Genomic DNA, 21,046 nt, shown 5'->3' on the forward strand with positions numbered 1-21,046 from the left:
TGCACCATTGTTTAACGCCTGGATCAGAGCAGGCATTAGAGGACCTGTGGACCCATTTCCATGGTTAAACACCAGGTGCCCTCCCCATGCCACAGGAACACCCCCACCCACACCAGAGGGACACCAGAGGATGGGGGACCCCATCCCAGGTAAGTAGGATAAGTATTGGTAAGTATTTTAAAAACTAATTTTAAATTGTCATCGGGAGCCCTAACTTGGGGCCCCCTGCATGGCACAGACACTTGTCCCCTGGGATGGCCCTGGGGTGGTGGGCATGACTCCTGTCTTTCCTAAGACAGGGGTCATGTTTTTGGTGGTTGTGCGTCAGGAAATGGTGCTAGTCTGGTTAGAGGCATTTTTTGGCCTCTAACCAGGCTAGCGTTATTTTCTGATGCACAACCCCCTCCTTCCCTACCACCACTCCCACCCAGCTACCGTCTTTTTTTAAGACAATAGCCCAAGTTTAGCAGAGGCTTGCGCCACTCCTTTAATATGGTGCCCGGCTTGCACTGTGGAATTGTGCAAGCCGGCACTGTACTTTTTGCCGCAAAACTGCGTTTGCGCAGTTGTGTGGCAAAAAGTATAAATCTGAGTCTTAGTTTCTACCCTGACTGCAAAGAGGTAGATAAATAAATAGGATGCGTCACACATGTCTAGTATAAAATGTTGATTATATTTATTCTGTCTGCAGTAAGTAGACGGTGGGGAAAATGATGTACTGCACTACAGGGAAAAGAATGGGCTATATAGATTGTATTTGGCACGTTCATCACAAGGTATCTCTTACGCCAAACTTGAGATCAAGTTGGGCACTTACTAGCCCCCCTTTAATCACTTGCCTCACCCACCATTACAAATTCTTTCCAACAAATTATTTCACTGGGCCAAATTCACAATCCTTTATCTATCCATTCAGTACCCACCAACAACCCTTTCTTTAAATTATCCTTTCACCCATCCATCCATTTACCCAATACTCACTCATGCATTCTTTTTAATCAACCCACAGGTCTTTTCCTTTTGCTCTTTTCCCTCATCCTTTCTTGTAACCTTTGGTTATTTCACATTTCCATGAAGTCATCATTTTTAGTGTACAATATGTTTGCTTTTGCTGAGTTGCAGATAAAAGAGGCCATAGGAAACCCAGCCACCAATGTAGCTGTAATGAGGTGGAATTCATGAATCCGATCACAACGCCCTTGTAGCTAGTGAGTAATAGCAATTGCCAATAAGCAAGCAATGTGACATACCATCGCCCATCCCTGCCGCCGGGTCTCCTCCTGTAGCAGTGGATCTTGATCCGGCTCCACTGATTGCACTGGTCAGTGTGGCTAGGAAAAAAAAGTATACAGTTTTGAGATGTCAGGTACACCTTCCCTTCTTAATTTTTTTAATCAAACAAATACAACCACAATAAATTGGTACAGTTTGGTTAGCACTGCAGTATCTTCCATCAAAGATATCACTTCGGGCATTTTGTTGGAATGTTAGAAAAGCCAGGTAGTCAAGCCAACCAAAAGCTTTGTATAATGGAGGGTCAGAGCTATAGCCTATGATGATGAGTACTCAGAATCATTGAAGTGCAATGAAGGGGTGGAATACAAAATGGTCAATGAAAGAAAGGAAAAAAAGATAATGCAGAGATAACAGGAATTCAACAAAACTTGAGTAGGGGAGTTGAAAAAAAAGGGAGACAGTATAAAAAATTTAAACAACGCAAAACTAAAATTAGTATCAAAGTGGGGAACAGTAAAAGTTAAGGAAATAATAATCATACTAATAATACTAATAATATTAAATAATAGTACTTACTGAGATTAGCACAGCCATCAGCATCGGCGCTGGTGGTCGGCGCCTCCCCAGCTTCTGTCAGACCCACCTGTGTACTACCTCTCTTTTTGCCCTTGGGAGCTGATGTAAGAAATAAAGAAGATACAAAAAATACATTAGTGTGTCCATCAATTGCCACATAATTATTAAATAACAGGCAAATGCGATGACTTTGTACTTAAATCAGATCGCCTATGGTACTAGTATGATTAAATATCTTTGAGTTGGCTATACTCCTAAAATCCCCATTCCAAATATCTGTAACAAAAACTATATTTGCAACTAATGCATTGCAGTGAATGATCTTTAATTCTATTCTCATTTCTCAACCCTCTTGATGGACCAACTCAGACTTCCTTTTTTGAGATGCATAGATGCATACTCACATCACTGTGAAATTGCTTGGGGCTGTATGAGCTACATAAAGTTGAAGAACGCTAACTCACTGAAATCACTAATTCACTATGGAGACAGGAGGACAGAGGAGTCTGTGTGGCAATGGCTTTTTAAAATAATCAACCAAAGCGAGTGGCTCTGAGTGCAATGGTGTAGCGCCGAGCACCTTCCTAGCTCTAACTGAATCACTTAATAAATAATATTCCTAACGTAAACTAAATGCAACTTATCTTTGAGTCTAAGCTGCATGCTGTTTGGAAAAGAAAGTTACCATTGTAGAACACAAACTCAATAATATAATACTCATCAAGCCCCGGAATCTCAATGCCTAGCAGGTCGTGCAGTTCCAGCTCACAATAGATTAAATCCGCCTGCGGTGGATCAGCTCCTGGGTTGTGCCCTGGACCTGGGTGGTGGCCCTGATACACCAGCACACCCTAACCCAATGCAGCCGAAACTCCCCTAGGGGGAAGCAACTGCCAGGCCTGACACCTGCTGCCAGCATAGAGGGGAGGTGGCACTGCACATAAAAGATCATTGCTGCTACCTCTTCCTCAGAAAAGATTGCCCAGGGCTGCACACCTTGATGGCACTACCGCCCACAATGTAGGTGGCTGCTGGTTGTCCAGGGGGGCCAGGCGCTGCCATTCCCCTGATCGCCTCCATCTTCCTACTCTGCCTCAGTGCTGGCTGAAGAAGGAAAGAATTTATAGGGAGAAGCAAGGAAGAAAAGGGAAAAATAAATAAAAATACAAAAAGTCACGTAAAACCACAAAATAAAAAATGAAATAAAAATGCAGAGACACAAAAAGAGACGCTAATAAAATAAGCAAAAATGAGGGGTAGAATAATTAGGAAGGTGGAAGATTGAAAAGATAAATTGGGGATGAATAAAACAGGTCCAGCACCATAAACAGAGTGAAAAACAAGATGGCTGCCCCCATGCAAATCAAGAGGTGTCATTTGGGCGCAATTTATAACGTGAGTACGTATTTTGCATTGAGTTTGACGTCAAACGCAACGCGAACAGGTGCAACAGAGAACTCCCCTTGCTCATGGAACTCTGTGTAGTGCAGCAGAGGATTTTGTGTTCTTAGTGGAGCACCAAGTAGCGAATCTCCGTCCATTCAGCCCAGTTCTACTTATTGCATAAGTATGGTGAAAATGAGTGGGCCGCGCGGCCTCATAATTATAATACACCTATGTCACTTCAGAGTGGCATTTTCCATTTACTGAAAGGTCTACAAACGAAGAGGCCCTTTTATCCCAAGAAAGGTTATAACTGGTGGTTAAGTAAATGATCAACTTGGGAGATTTGTGTTCAACCTTATGGTCACAGGTTTGAATCATGGTCTTCTCACAATGTCATTGTAAGAAATTGGAGTTTTTTTATTGTGAAGAATGTGAGTGGTTCAAAAGTAAGAAGTCAAAAATTGTCTTTGTATGGGGAACCAAGTATCCCATTGTAGAATTTGACTTCCTTAGAGTAGCAAACACAACAGTCCAAGCCCTACCTAAGGCCTATTCAGGAAAGTGAAAGGTGGTGTGGGCTAGCAACCCTAATTCACTGGTACGCAACAACAACACTCAATTAAACTATTGTCCATTCAAACCTTTTATTTTTTTTTTAAAAGGAAAGTATTTTTATTAGACACACACTTATAAAAATTATATATTAAATTACAAATATATACTTTCAGGTAGATGGGAGTAACCTGGCCTTGTAGCACATCTATCCCTAGTGGGCTCTGACCCTTATACCAGGTGCAACTTCAAAGTACAAGGAAGTGTCATTATAAAGAAAGCAAGCCTACTGTCTTTGTCAGGGTGTCACAACATCAGTAAGAAGTCATGATATAACATTACAAAACCATTTAATTCCATGTAAATAATACTAGTAGTCTCACTATAATGAGAAACATTGCAGTGTCAATATTGTTGTTATCAATACAGCATTCAAAATCAAAAAATGTGTGTGTCAGTGATTCTCCTTTACTTAGACACCATTGCAGTTATAGACCAACCACAAGGGGTGCCCACACTGCATAGTCCCAGAGTAAAAGCTCCAACTCCAGGAGTGCTTTGAACAAGGGGACACTCTCCCCTGTGGTCAGAGATTCAATTGCCAAGGAACTGCAGCAACCACTGCAGCCCCCAACAACACCAGACAATGGTTTGCTGGTACCCCTGCCCCAGCCGCTACTTGGGGCACGACAAGAAAATATGCAGATTATAATCAGCTCGTGGGGCATTATAGGGTTCTCCAATCTCCCCAAGAAGTGAATACTTTTTCCATCCTTTTTGCTTTTTGTAGCTTCATGTCTCATAACATCTTTATTTTTTGTATTTTGGGTCTCACCTGAGGCACCCACAGCCTCAGGGGTTTGTTAGTAGCTGCAGTGGTGGCCCAAAGAGCCCCACAGCCCTTGCCGGCTCACCGTGTGTGAGGCACTCTATGTGCCATAAATGGGAGCCGGCTACACTGTTCTGCAGCCTGGAAGCCCAGGAGTCATAGCGCTTGCTTCTGCTCCAGCCAGGTGGCAGGAGCAAGGCATTTTCCCCTGCTTGTGCAAGGGAAAAGGTCTAAACATGTAAAAGTATCCATAGTTTGACTTTGAGCATTACTCAGAACTTCAGCCATAGTTTGACACCTAAAGGTCAAGTGACAAAAATATTACTTTTGCCTAATAACAGAGTGGATCACTGCCACACTATTTTCTTTCACTAAAAACACAGCACTATTTTTATCAGGATAATGCTTAATTTGATCTGATGATTGTCGGTGGGGTCAAACTGCACTCATTTTTGAGGGCTGGCACTTATTTTTCCTCATCAAGGTATGACCAAGAGCAAGAGAGTGAAAAAAAACACAAGGGGGGAAGAAGGAGGAAAAGAAAGATGGAAAACTGTGACAAAAGAAGTAAGCAAGCATAAATGGACAGAGTGAGATAAAGAGGCAGCGAGTGTCTGATGGTGATTTAGCAAGGCAAGAGTTGGAATCAAGACTATGCAGGCTTCGTATTTATCACACCAACATTCAATAGCACCAGATTGGGGCACCTGATCAAAATGTTGCACCCCAGCACTTACGGCCTGCTTTAGATTTTGGCAGAGAGGGTACTCCATCACGACAGAGTTCTCTGTCCACCAAACTGAAGGTGCACCCACCTTATTTTAAGTCAGGCGGATCCTCACCTGATTTAGAGTGGGTGAACACTTGGCAAGTTTTCATTGTCCATCACAGCCAGGTAAAACCTGACAATAAGGGGAGTGAAAACTGCAAAATGCCCCCTCCCCATGGGAGAAAACTACAATGGCTCAGGAGCATTGTTTTATTTATTTCACAAAACAAAATCCCACTTTAGGTTTTTGTTTTGGAAAATAAATAAAACATTATAATTTTGCCTTGTGGCTTCATTGTGTTGAAGGAGCAGTCCGTCAAGGTTACAATGCATTACAGGAACTGCCACAATGGATGGAAAATGGGGAATGTTAAGGACTAAAGGTGAGGGTTTTGGGGAAGAGGAAGGAAGGATTAAGGGAGTGCTCTGAAGGGAAATTGGGAGAGACATGCACCCAGCCACAAAAGAGTAAGCCAGACATATTCACAAACTGTACTTCTATAGTTACTACTGGCAAAAAGGAACCAAACAGTCATAAATGTACTCCAGCTCAGAGCTGGAGTAAATCCTACACCACCCATGAGTTCCCTATGTTAAAGTTTAGGGAAAAGTCAAAAAGTGTATTAATCTTGAAAAAATAGTAGATGTATTATATTTTAAATATTGTTGTAAATTAATTTTCTGTACTTCATTTAAATGTAGAAGTAAAACAATTGCCACAATAGTAATAACTTATTTTAATTCAAAATATAATTATTATGAATACTAAATACAATTATAATTATTTGTGAAGTTTAAATTTTAAAAAGACACTTAAAGCAAAATAATTATATTTTGTGTTATGTAAAAATAATTACAAAAATTGGGGTATACAATTAATTCGAAGTGATTTAATTACATTTAATAAACAATAATGGTACCTTCATTTTTTGTTAAAAAAATTAAAATATGGTGCAATAAAAAGAACAATGTGTTGTATTTTTAAATAATTCTTCACATTAAATTAAAATTATTTATATTTTTAACTTTCTAAATAATTTAATTTAATGGAACATTATTTCCTGTGGAGTTTTATTTTAAGCCTCTACCTTTATTAGTTTCTACGTAAGGGTGCTGCAGTATCACTGGTTGTTCATGTGTAGTGCTGGGCTTACTACAGCTAATTTTAGCCTCACTCCATATTTTAGGAGTTGGTGATATAGTGATTCTACACTTTTCAGTAACTTTACTTTCGGATTTGTGAATAGTCCAAAGTAGTAAAGTTACTCCAAAATGCAAGAGTACAGTTACTAGTATTAAATATACATATGGAGTCTTACCTTTGTGACTAGGGCCCCAAAGGGGCGGCATAAAGTGAAACTCTGGTGGATCTGACACCTTCACAATCAGGACACAACAATAAAGAATGTGTTTCGTGCTGTCTAGCTGATAGTGCCATTTGGAAGGAGAACGATAAGGGCAGAATCTGTCAATAAGCCTCCCAAGAAAGGATTGTGGGGACTTAACCATCAGTGAAACTAATACTGCTATCTGCACCAACCATATAAGCTGAATCATGTGAGGCCACCTGTGCTTGCAGAAGAATAGCATGTCAATGGATATTTAACTTAATAATGAGCATGTGAAAGGGGTTCAGACAAATCATTTGAGTGCTTAAGTGTGGGTATTTTGAACTAGTGACTTAGGCCAGGTTAACTCAAATCCCAAGTACGGCCTTACTTAGTGCAGCTATGCTGTAGAGAGTTAGTAAAGAAATGTCTTATCCAAGCCTTAGGATGGTTGGAGTTAGATGCTTATGAGTGATTTTATTTTGCCGAGTTAGAAAGCTTAAATGTAGGGTTCCTGAGCTAGATGTGAGTTTGTGTGTGTGAGATCAAACTCTTTCACAACATAATCACAGACACCTAGAAGAAGGGGATAATTACTGGTCCAGTGTATAGCCTCCCTATACTAATACTATAAGACAAAAAATATAAATACACTGTTCCAAAATAGGAGTAAAAAGAGTGGACAAAAAGAAGTCCTAAGCTTCGGAGCAAGAGTCCTCACAAACCCACCTGGGTGTCATGCTTCATCATTGGGTCTGCTCCTCGTCAGACCGGCGCTGCAATGTCTGACGGGCACCCCCCAAAGACCCTTAGGGTGGGTGTGGAAAAAAGAAGTAAGGAGAGAACTGAAAAAGGAGATTAAAATTGTCTCAAGATCCAGACCTTGGGGCAACAATTTTATTAATCCAATGTGGGTAAAGGCCAAGGATAAAAAATGTTTAGGAGAGTGAGGATGAGGTAATGACCAATCACTCTCTATTGTATTTATTGAAAGATGGGGACAAGGAACTACCAGGCTATCCCTTGTAAAGGGTCAACATGTTTCACGTCTCTGTGGTCCATCCGGATCCAATGACACTTCTTCAGGACCAAACAGATGAATACTTCTCCTATTATATAACACATAGGTGGTCATTACAACCCTGGCGGGCGGTGTTAAAGCTGCGGTAATACCGCAAAGAGGCCGGCGAAAAAAAAAAGGGAATTATGACCGTGGCGGAACCCGCCAACATAGACAGCCACTTTAACACTCCGACCGCCACGGCGGTACAGACAAGCAGCGTGGCGGTCACCGCCAACAGACAGGCGGAAGACAATGTACCGCCCACAGTATCACAACCCGCCAATCCGCCACCTTTTCCGGGGCGGATTCACCGTGGATAAAAACACGGCGGAAACAGCTTTTGCAATGGGAAAACGCTCACCTTAACACACTCCACGAGGAAGGAGGCCACCATGGACCCCGAACTACAAATACTCCCTGCGCTTGTCTTTCTGCTCCTCTACGATCACCATCTACGTAGGCGCCGAAGACAACGGTGAGTACTGCACCTATGACATAGGGGATGCAAAAGTCAGGGGGACACACACGCAACACCCCCACCCCCGACCCGACCCTCACCCACTACAACACACACACCAATGCATGTCCAAACAGCACAGTAACAACCCCCCCCCCCTGGAAGAATGCAAAGACAAAAGGAAATCAGTTCAAACATTGTAATGTATCAAAATAACATAAGCTAATATATACAGATATATATACACATTCCAGAATTGATACATTACGATTAGTAGTGCAGGTATGCACATATCAATGTCCGTTCGCCACTGGGCCCAAAATGCATGGGCGAGGCCCACACTAGATACCTGTCCACAAACGGAGAGAACACTGCAGGGGCATCAGATAGAAATACAACAGGCACCTCAGGGGGAACGGAAGAGGGGGCACCTCAGCCGGATTACAGCACCACGCCAGATCCACGATGGTGCTCCATGCCCATTGATGTGTCCTGGGGAGTGCAAAGCCACAGTCTCTCAAGTCTCTACAGTGGGTGGGTTGCCCACTGTTCCATCCTGGGGAGTGCAAAGCCACAGTCTCTCAAGTGGATAACAGTCTCCACTGGTTCAGGAGTGGGACTGGTGCCCAGACTGCATCAGGCTCCCCGTGACGGTTCCTGTTCCGTCACTGTCCCAGCTGCACATGGGCTAACGATGCTTGATTTGGCAGTCTTTTCCCTGTTCAGCTGTGCTTTGCCATGTCGGTCTTTGCCCTGTTCAGCGGTGCTTTGCCCTGTTCAGCGGTCTTCACCATGGCGGTCTTTTCCCTGTTCAGCGGTGCATTGCCATGGCGGTCTGTGACCTGTTCAGCGGTGCTTGACTTTGCAGTTTCTGACCTGTTCAGCGGTGCTTTGCCCTGTTCAGCGGTCTTCACCATGGCGGTCTTTTCCCTGTTCAGCGGTGCTTTGCCCTGTTCAGCGGTCTTCGCCATGGCGGTCTTTTCCCTGTTCAGCAGTGCTTTGCCATGGCGGTCTGTGCCCTGTTCAGCGGTGCTTGACTTTGCAGTTTCTGACCTGTTCAGCTGTGCTTTGCCCTGTTCAGCGGTCTTCACCATGGCGGTCTTTTCCCTGTTCAGCGGTGCATTGACATGGCGGTCTGTGCCCTGTTCAGCGGTGCTTGACTTTGCAGTTTCTGACCTGTTCAGCAGTGCTTTGCCCTTTTCAGCGGTCTTCACCATGGCGGTCTTTTCCCTGTTCAGTGGTGCTTTGCCCTGTTCAGCGGTCTTCACCATGGCGGTCTCTGACCTGTTCAGCGGTGCTTGCCTTTGCTGTCTGACCTGTGCATTGGTGTGTGGCATGACGGTCCCTCATTGCCCAGCGGGGCTGTGGCTGCCGGGACCCTTCAGGGCACTGACGCTGGCGGTGCTCTCCGGACCAGTGACTACAGTGCTGCCCTCCAGGACACTGACTCTGGCGGTGGTCTCCGGACCAGTGACGATTGTGCTGCCCTCCTGGGCACTGACTCTGGCGGTGGTCTCCGGCCTGGTGACGATTGTGCTGCCCTCCTGGGCAATGACTCTGGCGGTGGTCTCCGGACCAGTGACGATTGTGCTGCCCTCCTGGGCAATGACTCTGGCGGTGGTCTCCTGACCAGTGACGATTGTGCTGCCCTCTAGGGCAATGACTCTCGCGGTGGCGGACCAGTGACAACAGTCCTGGCGGTGGCGTCCCGGCCGCCGGGGAGGATGGCGCCCTTCTCCGCCGTGCTGCTCTTCCCAGACTGTGCAGACTTCTTCTGGCCCTTCACCACCTTTGGAGGAGTCACAGCTGACTCGGCACTCCCCCTGGGACCCTTGTGAGCAGTTTTGCCGCCAGGAGTCTTCACCCTGTCCCGTCGGCCACTTTCCAACTTAAGGTGCTTTACAGGTGGTGGACTGGCAGTGCTTTGGCTTTGTGTCACACTGGCTGCCCTGGTGGCCGGTGCACTCCACACACCTTTAACACGCACCACTGGTACTGGACTTTTTTTGGCTGAGGTGCTACTATGGGACCTATGAATTGGAGTGGTGGGGGTGGTGGCAAAGAGGTCAACGTTGCTGAGGAAGAGTTGCTGACGAAGACTGGGATGGGTAGCTGGGAGTGAAGGAAGAGGAGGTGGTTGTAGGAGGTGTAACTTTAGGTGATTTGGGTGCAGGTACTGGAGGCTCTCGTGAGGTGGATGGATGTTGGGTGTGTGGGTGCCCGCGTTTGTGTACTTTAGGAGGGGGCGTCACAGACACACTGGGAGTGGACACAGGGGACGTGTAAATGGTAGTGGGGGTGGTGAGTGCAGGTGAGCGGGGTGTGGTGCTGGCTGTTCTGGTGCGAGTCCTAGTGCCTGTAGATGTAGTGCATGCAGGTGAGAGTGTAGACGACACTAGGAGGGAGGAGGGAGACGACGAGGAGGGGGACACAGTGGAGGCAGTGGATGTTGTTGTGTCTGTATGTGGCTGATGCTTGTTTGAGTGCCTGTGGGTTGTGTGATGCTTATGTTTGCCTGAGCTACTTTTGTGTTTTGAGGTGTATGCATGCTTGTCTGATGGTGTGCTTGGGATAGGCTGGGGTACAGGGGACTGGGTCTGGGTGGAGGGAGTTGGAGGGGGGAGGCTAGACAGAGGGACAATGGCTGCCATCAGTGCTGAGGCCAGAGATTGCAGGGTTTGATGAAGGGCAGCCTGACCAGAATGAATGCCCTCCAGGAATGCATTACCATGTTGCAACTCCCTTTCTACACCCTGGATGGCATTCACAATGGTAGACTGCCCAACAGTGAGTGACCTGAGGAGGTCAATGGCCTCCTCACTGAGGGCAGCAGGGGTGACTGGGGCAGGGGCTGAGGTGCCTGGGGCGAAGGTGATGCCCACCCTCCTGGGTGAGCGGGCATGGGGCGAAGGCTGAGGGGCTGCTGGGAGGGCGGTGCTGGTAGGGGAGGTGGCAGCTGTACCTGTAGAAGTGGGGAGCACAGATGGTGCCGCCACCACAAGGGAGCTCCCATTGGCGGACGAGTCCGTGTCACTGTTTGGTGATCCGGTGACCGACGTGAAGCTTCCCTCGCCCTCCGTCCCACTGGTGTATTCAGAGTCTGTGGTGTGGCCCTCCATGGCCATGTGGGATGCAGCTCCCTCGTGCTCCGGTGCCACTGTACCTCCGCCTGATGATGCTGATGCACACAAGAACATGGAGAGCACAAAAAGGGGGGGGGGCGACAAAAGAAAGAGAGGTTGAGTGCATGGCTTACCGCTACCGTTGGCGGACAATACAGACACAGCAGCCCCCTGCACTATGCCGTGCTCTTGGCCTCTACAGATGCAATTCCTGGGATCTGCCCTACATGGCTATGGTGGTCATCTGCACACATAGATGACACAGGGGCATGTATACCTGTATTTGGCACTCTACAGAGGTGGGGTGGAGTGCCACATGGCCTGCATTACGGAGGGGCCTAGCCTACGGAACTCGCCCTGGCCTAGGGAAACCCACAGCCATCCTCCCCCACCCAGACCCCTCCACTGTGCGCAAAGTCCGCAGAATGAGAGTGTACTCACCCCCTTGTGTCTGCTGTGATGTCCTCAAGCGCCTATCCAACTCAGGGTAGGCCACCGCCAGGATCCGGAACATCAGGGGGGTCATGGTTCGACGGGCACCCCTCCCACGTTGGGAGGCCATCCCCAGCTGAGCCTCCGCCGTCTTCTTGCTCCAGCTGCGAATGTCCTCCCATCTTTTCCGGCAGTGGGTGCCCCGTCTCTGGTGGACCCCCAGGGTCGGGACGTCCTTGGCGATGGCACGCCTAATGTCCTTCTTCTGGTGGGCGCTGACCTACATGACATGTACAGGGGAAGAAGAGAAGTCATTAACAACAGCACCGTCGAAGTGGGTGGCCCCCATCCCTACCCTTGCCATGTGGCACATGCATTCACAGTCCTTCATGTTCCCTGACCTCTGCCCCCTTCCTACTGACATCCAGCCCTCTCCACCCAGGCATACCCCATACAACGTGCTCCCTGTGTACTTACCTGTTGGTCTGGAGGACCGTAGAGTAGCGTGTACTGGGGGAGAACCCCGTCCACGAGCTTCTCCAACTCCTGAGCAGTGAAGGCAGGGGCCCTTTCGCCAGATGCAGCAGCCATTGTCTCTTCCAGACCAAGGTCACAGCACCACTTGCAGTGTAGGTCCTCTCCTGTCGAAGATCAGGTATCGAGTGATTGAACAGATAGAAAATGGCGGTCACGTCCGCGGCGGTGACGTCCGCGGTGGTGCGTCTCATCACCGCCGGCGCACTTCATCATTGGCTCCTGGGACCCATAGGGTCCAATGTTAACCAATGCAGCATTGCGCCGCGGTCTACGACCGCCTACCGCGACGGTGTACAACGCCAGCGCAGATACCTCACTTCCCATTGTCCCACTTTAGAGGTCAGGCAGCCGCCATTTCAGGGGCCCACATGGCTTCATTTATTACTGCGTCACACATACCTAGGCCTACACTCAACACACATACAGGAAGAGTTTTGTATTTGGTGTTGTGTTCTGTGAAGCTGTGGGTACATACCTGGGAATTTGTTGACTCTGTGGTCGCTGTTCTCCTTCCTAAGCACCGTCAGCTGGGACATGTGAGGAGATGGGGGAATCCGCCGGTGTACCGACCGCTGGTGGACCTGTTGACAATGGAGGAGCAACATTTAATCATCACCTACAGGTTTGACCGTGCCACAATCCAGGAACTGTGCACCCAGTTGGAGCCAGACCTGATTTCACCAATCCGCCATCCCACAGGAATCCCCCCTCAAGTGCAGGTGCTATCAGTGCTCCATTTCCTTGCAAGTGGGTCTTTTCAGACAACAGTGGCCATGGCATCAGGGATGTCCCAGCCTATGTTTTCCAACGTGTTGTCCAGAGTGTTGTCTGCCCTGCTGAAACACGTAAGGAGCTACATCGTTTTCCCTCAGGTGGAGGATTTGGCTACAGTGAAAGGTGACTTCTATGCCCTTGGACATATCCCCAACATCATAGGTGCTATTGATGGGACCTATGTAGCTCTGGTCCCCCCGCAGGAGTGAACAGGTGTACAGGAACCGGAAGAGTTATCAATCCATTAATGTACAGATGTTATGTTTGGCAGACCAGTACATCTCCCAGGTAAATGCTATGTTCCCTGGCTCAGTGCATGGCGCCTACATCCTGCGGAATAGCAGTATCCCGTATGTGATGGGTCAACTCCAGAGGCACCGTGTGTGGCTATTAGGGGACTCTGGTTACCCCAACCTGTCATGGCTATTGAGCCCAGTGAGGAATCCCAGGACCAGGGCAGAGGAACGCTATAAAGAGGCCCATGGGCGGACTAGGAGGGTGATCGAACGCACCTTCGGCCTCCTGAAGGCCAGGTTCAGGTGCCTCCATAAGACAGGTGGTTCCCTATTCTACTCACCAAAGAAGGTGTGCCAGATCATCATCGCCTGCTCGATGCTTTACAATCTTGCTTTGCGACGCCAGGCGCCTTTTCTGCAGGAGGATGGTCCAGATGGCGGTGTTGTGGCAGCTGTGGAGCCTGTGAAGCCTGTGGACAGTGAAGAGGAGGAAGCTGAGGAAGAAGACATAGACAACAGGGAGTCAGTCATACAGCAATATTTCCAGTGACACACAGGTGAGAACATTTTTTTTTACTATTACATTCACTTTCACACTTCTACCTCTATCCTGTCTGTCATTTAGTAGCAGTATTTGGTAACTGAGTTGTACCTTTCCATTACGGTTTCACAGGCGTGGTAACCAACGTGTGTCATCTGCTTGCATCCTTCATGGACTTGTGATGTGTGACATAGGTATGTTGGCATTACAATAGAAAACACATTTTGACACTGTCATTGATAATACAAATTTACCAAATCACAGACTGACTCCAGATTGTTTTGTGCTTCAAGGGTGTTTATTTAAGTGCTCAAAAATGGAGGGGGGTTGTAAAATGGTGATGGGGGATGGTGGAGGAATGTCCATGGCAGAGTCCAGTCTATTCGTCTCACAGGTGCTTTGCCCATATGGGCATAGGAAGTGGAGCTGGGGCAGTTCCAATCTGGACAGGGTAACAAAGTGGGACAGTGGGAGGACAATCAGGGTGGTCTCATTTCCAGGCGGGGGTCTTGCCATCTTGCTCTGTCCTGTTACTGGATCTCAGGGACCGCTTGTGGGGTGGTTCTCCGTCTGCAGGGGGTGGGGTGCTGGTGTGGTGGTCCTGTCCACTAGTGCCGGCGGAGGTGGTGGGCAGTTCATCGTCCATGCTAGTGTCAGGGGCCCCTTGGAGTGCCACGGTGTCCCTCATGGTCTTTTGTATGTCCTTCAGCACCCCTACGATGGTGCCCAGGGCGGAGCTGATGGTTCTGAGCTCCTCCCTGATCCCCAAATACTGCTCGTCCTGCAGGCGCTGGGTCTCCTGAAACTTGGCCAGGACCGTCGCTGTCGTCTCCTGGGAGTGGTGGTATGATCCCATGATGGAGGAGAGGGCCTCGTGGAGAGTGGGTTCCCTTGGCCTGTCCGCCCCTTGTCGCACAGCAGCCCTCCCAGTTCCCCTGTGTTCCTGTGCCTCCGTCCCCTGGACCGTGTGCCCACTACCACTGCCCCAGGACCCTGTTGTTGTTGGGGTGGGGGGTTATCCTGGGTTTCCTGTAGTGGTGGACACACCGCTGATTGACGTGTCCTGGGTACGGAGGTATGGGCCCGCTGGGTGGGTGCTGTGCTGGTGTTACCAGAGGGTGGAAGGTCAGTGTTGGGCTGTGCCTGTGCGAGGGGAACCGACTGTTCCGAGGCCCACGATGGTCCGGGCTGGTCATCTGGATCCAGTTGGCCAGAGCTGCTGTCGTCACTGTGGGCCTCTTCTGTGGGTGGAGTGGAGATGTCTGGACCCTCCTGTGTGGTGACGTTCTGTAGTGGTCCTGCAGGGGTATAAGAGCATGATTATTGCATGTGTGTGTGTCATGGTGTGCAATGGGTGGGTGTGCGTGTACCCCAGTGCAAGCATTCCTGTGTGGGGGTTTGTGTGATGATGGTTAGGGGGTTGTTATGGGTATGTGCAGTGAGCATGCTTTAGTGAGGGGTGACCATGCTTAGTTGTGTCATGCAGGGCTTGGTGTTGGGATGGGTGGTTTGTGTTATTAGTACATTCGGGAAGAGTTGGAGTGATAGGGTAGGGGGTGAGGGTGGGGGTGTGTGATAGCATGCAGGTAGGGTGGGGGATATGATAGTTAAGATTTGACTTACCAGTGTCCATTCCTCCACCGACTCCTCCAAGGCTCTCTGGATGCATGATGGTCAAGACTTGCTCCTCCCATGTTCTTAGTTGTGGGGGAGGAGGTGGGGGTCCGCCGCCAGTCCGCTGTACCGCGATGTTGTGCCTGGAGACCACAGAACGCACCTTCCCCCATAGGTCGTTCCACCTCTTCCTGATGTCCTCCCGATTTCTTGGATGCTGTCCCACAGCGTTGACCCTGTCCACGATTCTGCGCCATAGCTCCATCTTCCTAGCTATGGAGGTGTGCTGCACCTGTGAGCCAAATAGCTGTGGCTCTACCCGGAGGATTTCCTCCACCATGACCCTGAGCTCCTCCTCGGAGAACCTGGGGTGTCTTTGGCATGACATGGGGTGGTGTGGGTGATGTGTGGGGTGGTGTATGTTTTGATGTGTGTGGTGATGTGTAGTGGTGTGTGGTGTTTTGTGCGTGGAATGTTGTATGGGTGATGGTGTTGTGTGCTTCTATGTGGTGGGGTTCTCAATTGCTGTGCTCTCTGTCTCTTGGCTTCCTCAAAATTTCTGGTTGCAGGGGTTTGTGGGTGATGTGGATATGTGTTTTATATTGTGTTGGGTGTGTGGGAGTGGTGTTTGTATGTGTATCATGTGAGTGTATTTTGAATTGTCCAATGTGGCGGTGTTTTGGAGATGTGTGTGTATTTTGAGCGCGGCGGTGTGTACCGCCAATGGAATACTGTGTTTGAAAGACCGCCGCGTGGATTCGTGGGTCGTGGTAGCATGGGCGTGTTTCTGTTGGCGTGATGGTGGAGGAATTGTTTTCGCCAGTTTATCACTGACCTTTGGTGTGGCGGACTTGTGTGGGTGTCTGAATTTCGGCGGATTCCGAGATGTGGGTCATAATAGCTGTGGCGGAATTCCGCGGCCGCAGCGGTGTATTGGCGGTCTTCTGCACGGCGGTAAGCGGCTTTTACCGCCAATGTTGTAATGACCCCCATAGACTCCTATAGTCTGACACTGACAGTCTTAATGTCTCCAGTCACTTACAATAGTCAAGAGCGTCTCAAGCTTGTTATTTCTAAAGTTTGACCTGTAATACAATGAACAAAGGTTACATAATTATACTCCAAAGTAAATATACTCATTCTCTAGTTGAGGCATGACTTACAGAAAGGAAGAGACGTAACAATCTGTGGGACACATGGTGCTCACATGTTCAGTGTGAAAAGTGTGTTCAAGACATGTATGCGCTTACCGTCCCCATTATGGATCAGGCTTCATGGGAAAACACAGGCCTGAAGACGGGCACAAATGTTCTAATAGTCATACAAACAGAAGATACAATAACAGGCATATTTGTATGCGGTAAGTGCATACATGTCTTGAACACACTTTTCTCACTGAACCATCTCACCTGCAGTACTTCCCCCAGTTGTATTTTCAGCTGCCTCATCCTTTCCTTCAGCTTAACTGAAGGATCCGCCCCCTCTTTTATTCAGTGTGCACATTCTGCCGTTTCTGCTTCTAGAGTGCTTATTTCCATACCATACTTTTTGTTTCAAAAACTAGTAAAGCTTGTTATTTAACCTCTTATAAAAGCCATATACCTTTCCCAAACCACACATATGGGGGTTGATCCTAAATTAATTTCAAAGAACTCATCTGTCTCTATGCGTAATTGTGTCACCACATCACTCTACAGCAACAAAGGGTGATCTAATGTCCACCTTATCACCTAATTTTTTATGGCTAATTTAATTGTCGATACCACCACAGAGTGATCTGATAAGTGTGCTGCCGCATAACCTATCTTATCAACCACCTCTACCTAATGACCATACATAAGAAAATAATCTGTCCGGGAAGCGTGACCATATTTTTTATTTCTGAATGAAAAAACTTGCTGTCCCCCTGCTCTCAATCTCCAAAGATCGCGGAGTCCAAATTCCTTCATCCTCATCTTAAAGTAAGACTGGGATTTTGGCATAGCTGTTAGCCTAGCTCTCAATGACCTGTTTAGGTTGTTATCCATAATCACGTTAAAATCCCCTGCCATTATAACTGGACCTGTAAAATCCAGGAGGCAGGAAAACATCCTTCTCATCGGGTCAGTATCATCACAATATGGGCCATAAAAACCCCACTACTGTGAATACAGTGTCATATACTTGGAGAATAATTATGATCCATTGACCCAAGTTATCATAAGTTACACCCCACAGGGCTGCTCTAATCTGTTGCTTGATCACAATAGCCACCCCGTTAGTATTAAAATTATGGTCCCTACAGAAACAAGATTGAACCCACTTTTGTGACCTACATAATTTTGCACATTCCCTTCAAGTCAGATGTGTTTCCTGCAAAATTATGATATGGGCAGAGGAATCCTTCAGGTACTGCAAAATTCTACTTCTTCTTCCCCTAGTCCTAAACCTGTTCACATTCCATGTCATATTAATCAGACTACTGTCTCCCCCGTTTCATATCATCCTTTCCCATTTATTTCCAAATAACTATGCAATCTATTGTACATGAGGTGAATGAGGATTTTTTTCTTTTTCTCCCTAATTCTCCCCACACTGTGCTCCGCACCTGCTCTCTCTTGTGCCTCCAACCCCCACCTGTGCAGAACCCATCCCTGCCTCCTCGTGTGCTGGATGATATGCCCAGATCTTAGAGTGCCTAATGGTTTCTAATAGCTCATCTGCTTTTTTTTTTTTTATCTCTCACATTATACATTTTGTTATTGTATATCACACGCAGGAGGGCTGAAAATTTAAGGTGAGCTGAAATGCTTAGTTTTATTAAATCCTCTAAGTGTTTCCCAGTTGCCATTGTCTATTGAGAGTACTTCTAGTGAGATCCAACCTTACTTCAAAAGAGAAGTCCTTTCCTTTTCTTACCAGAATTTTACATGGCTTCTTTTTACTAGGATCTCTCTTAAAAGGGTCTCTATGAATCCTCTGAATGTCTGCTGCAAAGGCCTCTTCACTTTCTTCCACCTGCAATGCACTCTTAAAAAGAGAAGCCATATATATGTCTTAATATCATCTCCTTCCACTCCCTCAGGTATATTAAGAATTCTCAGGTTGCTTCTCTTGTCAGCATTCTCTAATCGTTCCAGCTTACCCTGCATTTCTTGCTCATTAACCTTCAGCTGCCATATTTCCTGGTTATTCTTCCCCAAATCTTCTTTCAGAGCACCCACCGACTCTTCTAACACCTGAGTTCTCTTAGCCAGCAAATCAATTTGTTTTGCAATATTTCACAGGTCTCTCTAATGTTTACTTGATTTGCTTCAGATTCCGTAAAAACATTTTTAATCTCCACAGGCACTGCTACAATCATTGCATCTATAGGGGTACTCAAATGAGTAAGGCCGGTATTCACCTCCAATGAGGCCTGCATTTATTCCTGTGTCTCAGTCTCCTTCTGTGCCTCAACCCTGCTTATGGAGCTCCCTGTAAGAGAAGTTGCATCGCCATTTTTAATATGGCAGTCTGAATTTGTATTCTTGACTGAATTCTTATTTTGGCTCCTTCCCTCGCCCTCACTTCCTTCTCTACCATATTCCACTATCCCATTCTCTGACTCCATTTCAGTAGGAGGCAAAGCTTCCTTACTTTCCCCACCCTCCATTGAATTGCACGATCCAGCTAGCTCACTAAGACACCCCAGCTACGGGAGCACTTTGAAGTAAGACCTAAATGAGGGGGTTACATTCAGCTTCTCAGAGAGGGGACTTTTTCTTCAATTTTCCTGTCTTCCCCAGCTTAGTGCCTTCTTGATGGCCTCTATGTCCCCCCCGCTCCTTGTTCGGCAACTCTATTTGCTGGGGTGTCCATTGAAAATGTATGCCGTACTGCAACCTAATTTGTATACAAACATTCCAGATCTTTGTTGCCAATTCATTTTACTCAATTATCAAGAAAGATAATTTTCCCCATTCTGGATAGGACCCCCCTGTTTGCAGCAGCAGGCATGGGACACCTGTTGCTTTCTAGTTAAAGTTTGAGGTTTGCAAGAGATTCAGGGTAAAACAACCTGTTGAGAGCCATGCAAGTCACCCCATCCTGGATTCAATGAGGTGTCTAGTTTAAAAAAATGTACAGGTTTGCTAGTTTTCCTAGGTGCCAGCAGAGTATGGCCCGAAATCCACGGCTACCTACTTTGTAAAAAGCGGGTCCGTTTTTAGTGGAAAAATGTGATGTATCCATGTTGCATTTTTAGCTTTTTCCTGTCACAGGCACTAGGCCTATCCACACAAGTGAGGTACCATTTTTATTAGAAGACTTAGAGAAATGCTGGGTGGAAGGAAATTTGTAGCTCCCTGCAGATTTCAGAACTTTCAATCACAGAAAAGTGTGGCAAATTTGTTTTTTAGTCAAAGTTTTAGATTTGCAAAAGTTTCTGTGTAAAAACAACATGTTGAGAGCCATAGAAGTCCCCCCATCTGGTATTCTTCTAGGTGTCTAGTTTTAAAAAATGCACAGGTTGCTAGATATCCCTGGGTGCTGGCTGAGCTACAGCCCAAAATCCACTGCAACCTACTTTGCAAAACACGGGTCAGTTTTGAGTGTAAAAATGTGATCTATCCATGTTGGGTTTTCAGCCATTTCCTGTCACAGGCACTAGGCCTACCCACACAAATTCACCATTTTTATCAGAAGGCATGTGGGAGCACAGAATACTTGTTATTCTCAATGGATTTCACTGCATTTGTGCTGTCCAAATGAGGTACCATTTTTATCCGAAGGCATGTGGGAGCATAGAATACTAGAATACTTGTTATTATCAATGGATTTCACTGTATTTGGCCCTCCCAAATGTAAACCAGTGTGTGAGAAAGATGATATTTTGGAAAATACCCTCTAAATCATATGCTCCTATGGGTACCCACAGATTCAGAGATGTACATATAACAACTACTCCTAAATTTCTTATCTTGAGCCCATTTCAGAAATACATAGGTTATCTTGATACCTATTTTTCACTCTACGTATTTCACCATATGAATTGGTCTATACTCAGTGCACAATGAAACACTATAGCACAGTGCAGCTCAGTTGTTGGCTCTGGGAACCTCAGGTTCTTGGAGAACCTACAAGCCCTGCATATCCTCACAACTAAAACTCTCTAGAAAACATAATGGTACATTGTTTTAGTAATTCGGCTGTTGTGACAAAAGGTTAGAGATGAAAACTTTTTCACAAATGGGTGTTTTGTCCTACTCATTTTCTATATTTCTTTATTTCAACCCTTAGTTTATTTGGGAAAACCTTGAGGGACCCCTTACTGGGTTCAGAATTTTGTCCAGTGTTAAAAAATATATGGCCTTCCTTGATAACCCATGGGTTGTACACTAGTTTTCCACCATGAACTGAGAGTAGGTTGAAAGCACAAAAAATATGGACAATGGGCTACCTCTTTGAAAAATGCCAAAACTCAGGTAAAACATTAGGGCCCATATTTATACATTTTTAGCGCCTCATCTGCGTCATTTTTTGCGCAAAAGCAGCGCAAGCTTACAGAATACAATTGTATTTTGTAAGTTTGCGTAAAAAAACTACGCAAATGTGGCACTAAAAAAAGCATAAAT

Source organism: Pleurodeles waltl, chromosome 8, assembly GCF_031143425.1.
Source record: "Pleurodeles waltl isolate 20211129_DDA chromosome 8, aPleWal1.hap1.20221129, whole genome shotgun sequence".
Taxonomy (NCBI): domain Eukaryota; kingdom Metazoa; phylum Chordata; class Amphibia; order Caudata; family Salamandridae; genus Pleurodeles; species Pleurodeles waltl.